The sequence below is a fragment of the Oncorhynchus masou genome, chromosome 23, assembly GCF_036934945.1.
Source record: "Oncorhynchus masou masou isolate Uvic2021 chromosome 23, UVic_Omas_1.1, whole genome shotgun sequence".
In the NCBI taxonomy this organism is placed as follows: domain Eukaryota; kingdom Metazoa; phylum Chordata; class Actinopteri; order Salmoniformes; family Salmonidae; genus Oncorhynchus; species Oncorhynchus masou.
Window position 1 is genome coordinate 31351715 of NC_088234.1, and position 7074 is coordinate 31358788.

Below are 7074 nucleotides of genomic sequence, written 5' to 3' on the forward strand. Positions count from 1 at the left end.
GCCGTTGGCAGTAGGTGCACTTGATTCAGCTGCCGAGTGCGCTGGGTTCGGCAAAACCATTTCAACTGAAGGGGCAAATCGGAGAGCTAAATCAAGTGTGCCTACTGCTGCTGGCCAATCGGATAGCTCAAATCACCTTGCCAACAGCTTCCACTACCCCACTGCAAAGTTTGAAACTGGCCTAACTGGCCTACTTGAGATTTCATAACCTTTAAAAACATGACGAGAGAGAGACTGTCAATGAATACAACAAAGAGCTGCTGTTTTTATGAGTATTTTATTCAGCACTGTCAACATTGTTTTTATTCAACACTTTTACAAAACATAAAACACGCTTCTCCCAACTTCCACTCACGCTACAACCAGCTCTGTAGCTATGAATGAGTAGCCAAGTGTATTGATAGGCCTGCGTTTTTTTTATTATTAGCAGTGTGTCACACCCTGACCATAGTTTGCTTTGTATGTTTCTATGTTTTGTTTGGTCAGGGTGTGATCTGAGTGGGCATTCTATGTTGTGTGTCTAGTTTGTCTGTTTCTGTGTTTGGCCTGATATGGTTCTCAATCAGAGGCAGGTGTTAGTCATTGTCTCTGATTGGGAACCATATTTAGGTAGCCTGTTTGGTGTTGGGTTTTGTTGGGTGATTGTTCCTGTCTCTGTGTTTGCACCCGATAGGGCTGTTTTGAGTTTTCACGGTTCTTGTTTTGTTAGTTTATTCATGAATAACCACCACGCTGCGTTTTGTTCCGCCTCTCCTTCACCAAAAGAAAACCCTTACACAGTGCTTGACTTGGGCAGGAGCTCACCAGAGCGGAGTACTGGCACCTCAAATGTTCTACTGCTTGAGCTCCTGTTCCTCTCATAGAATATTAGCTCAAATGTATTGTGGAGCTCCTGCACCTACATGTTAACAGTACTGTCACCCAAAATGACTACCAGAACTACCATTTTAGTCCAGCACTGATTAGCGACTCGTGGTGTATATTTTATTATTGAGGAATATTTCATTTGTCCATTTGGCAGAAATAATGCAGGGCGACTCGAGTTTCACCACCAGGCGGAAGACTGTGTCCCCTCTCTGGTCGGTCTTACCGGAGGAAGGTAGAGAGCAGGGACGGTGAGAGATGGATCCTCTGCTGCTCCCCCTCCCCCCACCAGGACTGACCATCAGATGCAGGTAGTCTAGAATGAGTCCAGTAAAGCAAATGACTTGAATTAATGCTCAGCTGTGCCTCCCAAGTAATACAACGACTGATCTATCTTGTTGTCATAGCTCGAGTTTTGAAATATGGTATGAGAAGGCCAAGCATAGCCAATATGCTGTGATAATGTATTAGGATTACTGCACAAACCACATTCTTACAGAATTGTTTTTATTAGGATAGTCAAATGACCAACTTGCCCTCTAGTGGAATCATGTGTGGAATGTTATTCATATTTTCCATAATTTCATAATTAATAAACATCCGGTGCTTCTATGTCAAATGTTTTTGTTATTTTTCAGTCTTCTGAGACCTATATAAAGTGTAAAATTGGGATGCAAACTCAACTTTATACATTTCAACTCTATCTTACATGGCACAGGTGTCGTCTTTAAAAAAAAATGATTTGTTTAAGACTACAAATAAACACTCCCTGTGACCCTGATTTAGCCCAATGAAGTGAAAGATTCATGTTGTATATGCCTACAAGTCATGTTTCAAAAATAATCTGAGCAGTATATCTCGGCTTACATTTTGACTCAAAGTGATCTTGACTCAAAAAAGGTTGGTGACCACTGCTCTCAAAAATGATGGGTTAAAAACAACCCAATTTGGGTTATTTGATAACGCAACGCTGGGTGAATATTGGACACAAGACACACTGGATTTGTTTGACCCGGCTAGATGGGTTGTGTGAATAAGCCAACATGTTGGGTTGTTGGGATTACCCAAAAGTGGGTGAATTTAACCATCAATTTAGATTTTATTCACTTTCATGCTAGGTTGACCTAGCAGCTGGGTCTTTCTTAATATAATCCTTTGATTACTTTTCGGAGGTGTGACTTATTAGGGGTGTGGCTTTTGTATAAATATTTTTGGCCACCTGTGAGAGTAAATGTCATCCCTGTTCTTCATGTTAAGTTTGTACACTACAAATGTAATTTTCTTTAACATTTTTTTTCATGACAATATAATATATGCCTAACATTATTATTATTTACATATTGCAACAGTGGTTACTATCTCAGCATGGGCTCTTAGGGAATTTAAACATACTTAAACACACGTCATTAAAAAGCTACACAATTGTCAGTGTTCAACCGAACATTGTTCAACTGTACCATGTGATGACAATACAACAGAAAAGATTAACAGGAAGGACATTTACTCTCACAGGTGGCCAAAAATAACTACAGCTGAAGTAAAAAGTTTATATACACCTTAGCCAAATAGATTTAAAGTCAGTTTTTCACAATTCCCGACATTTAATCCTTGTAAAATTCCCTGTCTTAGGTCAGTTTGTAACGGGGTTCTTCGTTTGTCGAAAGAGGGTCGGACCGAAATGCAGCGTGTTCGTTACTCATGTTTTTTAATGAAACAAATGACGAATACATGAAAATAACTGAGACAAATACAAAACAACAAAACGGAACGTGAAACCTAATTACAGCCTATCTGGTGAAACTACACAGAGACAGGAACAATCACCCACGAAATACACAGTGAAACCCAGGCTACCTAAATACGGTTCCCCATCAGAGACAACAAGAATCACCTGACTCTGATTGAGAACCGCCTCAGGCAGCCAAACCTAAACTAAACACACCCCTAATCAACCACAATCCCAATGCCTACAAAAACGACAACACAATAACATAAACCCATGTCACACCCTGGCCTGACCAACTAATTAACTAAAACACAAAATACTAAGACCAAGGCGTGACACAGTTAGGATCACCACTTTATTTGAAGAATATGAAATGTCAAAATAATAGTAGGGAATTATTTATTTCAGCATTTATTTATTTCATCACATTCCCAGTGGGTCAGAAGTTTACGTACACTCAATTCGTATTTGGTAGCATTGCCTTTAAATGGTTTAACTTGGGTCAAATGTTTCAGGTAGCCTTCCAGAAGTTTTCCACAATAAATTGGGTAATTTTTGGCCCATTCCTCCTGACAGAGCTGGTGTAACTGAGTCAGGTTTCTAGGCCCCCTTGCTCGCACACAATTTTTCAATTCTGACCATATCCTATTTTCAAAAGGATTGAGGTCAGGACTTTGTGATGGCCACTCCAATATCTTGACTTCGGTGTCCTTAAGCCATTTTGCCACAATTTTGGAAGTATGCTTGGGGTCATTGTCCATTTGGAAGACCCATTTGCAACCAAGCTTTAACTTCCTAACTGATGTCTTGAGATGTTGCTTCAATATATCCACATAATTTTCCTCCCTCATGATGCCATCTGTTTTGTGAAGTGCACCAGTCACTCCTGCAGCAAAGCACCCCCACAACATGATGCTGCCACCCCTGTGCTTCAATGTTGGGATGGTGTTCTTCGGCTTGCAAGCCTCCACCTTTTTCCTCCAAACATAATGATGGTCATTTTGGCCAAACAGTTCTATTTTCGTTTCATCAGACCAGAGGACATTTCTCCAAAAGGTACGATCTTTGGCCCCATGTGCAGTTGCATACCGTTGTATTTTTATGGCAGTTTTTGAGCAGTGGCTTCTTCCTTCCTGAGCAGCCTTTCAGGTTATGTCGATATTGGACTTGTTTTACTGTGGATATAGATACTTTTGTACCTGTTTCCTCCAACATCTTCACAAGGTCCTTTGCTGTTGTTCTGGGATTGATTTGCACTTTTCGCACCAAAGTAAGTTCATCTCTAGGAGACAGAACACGTCTCCTTCCTGAGCAGTATGATGGCTGCGTGGTCCCGTGGTGTTTATACTTGCATACTATTGTTTGTACAGATGAATGTGGTACCTTCAGGCATTTTGAAATTGCTCCCAAGTATGAACCAGTCTTGTGGAGGTCTACAATTCTTTTTCTGAGGTCTTGGCTGATTTCTTTTGATTTTTCAATGATGTCAAGTAAAGAGGCACTGGGTTTGAAGGTAGGCCTTGAAATACATCCACTTGTACACCCCCAATTGACTCAAATGATGTCAATTAGCCTATCAGAAGCTTCTAAAGCCATGACATTATTTTCTGAAATTTTCCAAGCTGTTTAATGGCACAGTCAACTTAGCGTATGTAAACTTCTAACCCTCTGGAATTGTGATACAGTGAAATAATCAGTCTGTAAACAATTGTTGGGAAAATTACTTGTGTCATGCACAAAGTAGATGTCCTAACCGACTTTCCAAAATTATAGTTTGTTATCAGGAAATTTGTGGAGTGGTTGAAAAATGAGTTTTAATGACTCCAAGCTAAGTGTATGTAAACTTCTGACTTCAACTGTATCTATGAACCTTAGCTATCATAGTTGTTGTTATCGACTTCAAGTCTGAATGGCATTAATGAAGCCTATGGATAGTAGAATATAATAACTTTATTGTGCCAAGGATCCAAGTTCTATATACATGTAGTTATTACCAAACATGAGATCCCCCCCCCCCACATTGAAGCATGTACATTGAATATATTCAATGATCATGTACTCTTCCTTGGCAAAAAAAGGTGCGGTTCAGGTATGAATCTGTGAGAATTTATTTTTCAGTCATATCCAATACCAGGTGTATCAAACTCCATTCTTTGAATGATGCTGTGTCTGCATGCATGTATTACAATTATACAGTGTTTACCATGCCTCCCCCTGGGACATCAATGATGACACATTGTAACTATGCAATATACAAGAGACATGATTTAAGTAAAGGCTGATTTGTAATTCATATACTCAGACAAAAAAAACAGTGCATTACACTTCCTATGCATATCTAACTCCCTTCATCTGCATTAATCTGACGACACAGGATACAGTAGGTATAGTATTTCAATTAGATACTTCATTTCAACCAGTGGAGAATGTGAAACTCTTTATTGAAAGAAGTTCATTATCCAGATGTCATAAATACATAATACATGCATTATAAATATTATACATGTAATATTTTATTAGAAATACAAGTTCAATCTGTACTTCAATGCACATATGGAGTGCATACTTGTTTTTTAAAGAGGAAGAAAGATGAGGTGAGGAAGACAGAAAGGGAAAGAGGTAAGAGGAGCAGAGAAGACAACATATGATTAATGAATGACAGTGCTTCCCTAATATTCTCTCAGTTCATCACAATTACATCGTGTCTCTAGCGGTGTCTCCTAACCAGACTTGGGCTCCCATTTGGCCCAAAGGTTATCTTAAGAGCGGGTGCGGTGGTGATGACGGGACTGGCTTCCTCTCTCACATCAAATCATACCTGCAGACGAGAGACAGATGGATAGAGAGAGAGCATGATTAAGCTTAGTTTTTATAAATGCTAATACGGTCATCAATCATCAGGAGGTGAAATGCAAAACTGACCTTGGATCCTTAACTCTGGGACTACTTCGTCTCTATCTGTATTTCAATGTAAAGCATCTCTTCAGTAATACTTCCTGTTGACCCGACCAAGTGACCTCTCACCTATGATCATGCTGTGCCCTCTGTGTCTGCCAGTTCAGATACGGGAGGGGTTTACCAACACAGCTGATACAACCTAGAGGTTATAGGGAGAAGGGTGAGAGGGATGAAGTGAAGGAGATAAAACAGGGTAGTTAAAGAGACTGTGTTCAACAGGAATCTGTGTGTGTGTGTAATCTCACCTGGTGTCCACACTAAGTGGCTACAGAGTACTTTATGCTGAAAAACAAACACGTGAGGACAAACAATAGAAGATCATTTCATTAGACTTTTACGTTACCAGATCATTGTGAATTACTAAAGTATAATATCCCTTATAACAAATCATGATAACATTGGGTAGATTGATACATGTGCGTGTGTGGCATGTGACAACAGGAGGATCATATCAAGGATAGCGTCACAAATGAATACATAAATACCGCTTGAAGCTTGATGATGACTTGATCATTTGAATCAGATGTTTAGTGCTAAGGCAAATACAAAAATGTGCACCCCTTTGAGGACCAGGACTGAGAACCACTGCTCTTCATTGGGACCTCTTCATCTGTAGACAGGCTTTCACAGCTCTCTGTATCTGAGGACAGAAAACCTCACAAGAAACAGACTTCATTATACTCAAATTAGACAGCACTGAATAGGATGTTCTCTGTTCTCACTTCTAAGGACTGGAACTACACAAAGAACCTGCTCTAGCCAGAATAGCCTACTCTCTCACTTTGACAACTGGGCCTGCTATTCTTTCACCCTCCTCCATGGCTGTTAGCTAGCTACCTACACATGTATTTTACAGTGTTAAATATATCAAGATAGCTAGCTAATATGAAGTTAGGTAGCTGGTCAAATGTAATTAACTTAGCTAGCTATCTATACAGTATGTAAACTAGCTAGCTACGTTGCCAGCTCATTTGAGTTAATTTGCATAGGCTAACCATTGCGATTAATGTTATTTACCATCTTCAGGCATCAGGGTAAAAAAAAATATACTACAATTTCAATGGCTCCTCCCCCACATTGTTACTTACCTTACAGATCACAAAGTCAGACAATTTCCACTCTATTCATATGCAAATACATTTGATTCATACACTGGGTTGTCTGGCTGGTATGTTTTCATTTTTAACAGGATTTCCCTTATCGACACTGAAATAATATTAGTCCTCTATTATGATTTTAAAAAACTCATAGCTCATTAGTACACCCTTGTGGTTGAATATATATCTATTGTATGACTTATAATACAACAATGTTGAACTAACAAATAGCATCAAGGGATACATTACAATTTACAATAATGAACACCTAGTGAAACAGCTGTGAAAACCCATCTGGCAGTATTTTAGATTTAAATACATAAAAGTTTATATTTTTTTAGTACACGTGTGTCAATTTACTTTCCAATTTTTTTGTGCACTCACATGGCAATCAGACTGAAATATTGAATTCTGGTGTGTGGAATAGAG

The 7074-nt window shown here is 39.2% G+C and overlaps 1 long non-coding RNA gene across 1 annotated transcript; it reads right to left on the reverse strand.

Annotated features, from left to right (window-relative positions):
• Positions 1-5128: 5128 nt before the first annotated feature.
• Positions 5129-6680, reverse strand: LOC135509955 (uncharacterized). The gene is made up of 3 exons (XR_010451028.1): positions 5794-6680; positions 5615-5687; positions 5129-5408 (listed from the first exon to the last, which is right to left on the reverse strand). It is a non-coding gene; the product is annotated as an uncharacterized LOC135509955 (long non-coding RNA).
• Positions 6681-7074: the final 394 nt, after the last annotated feature.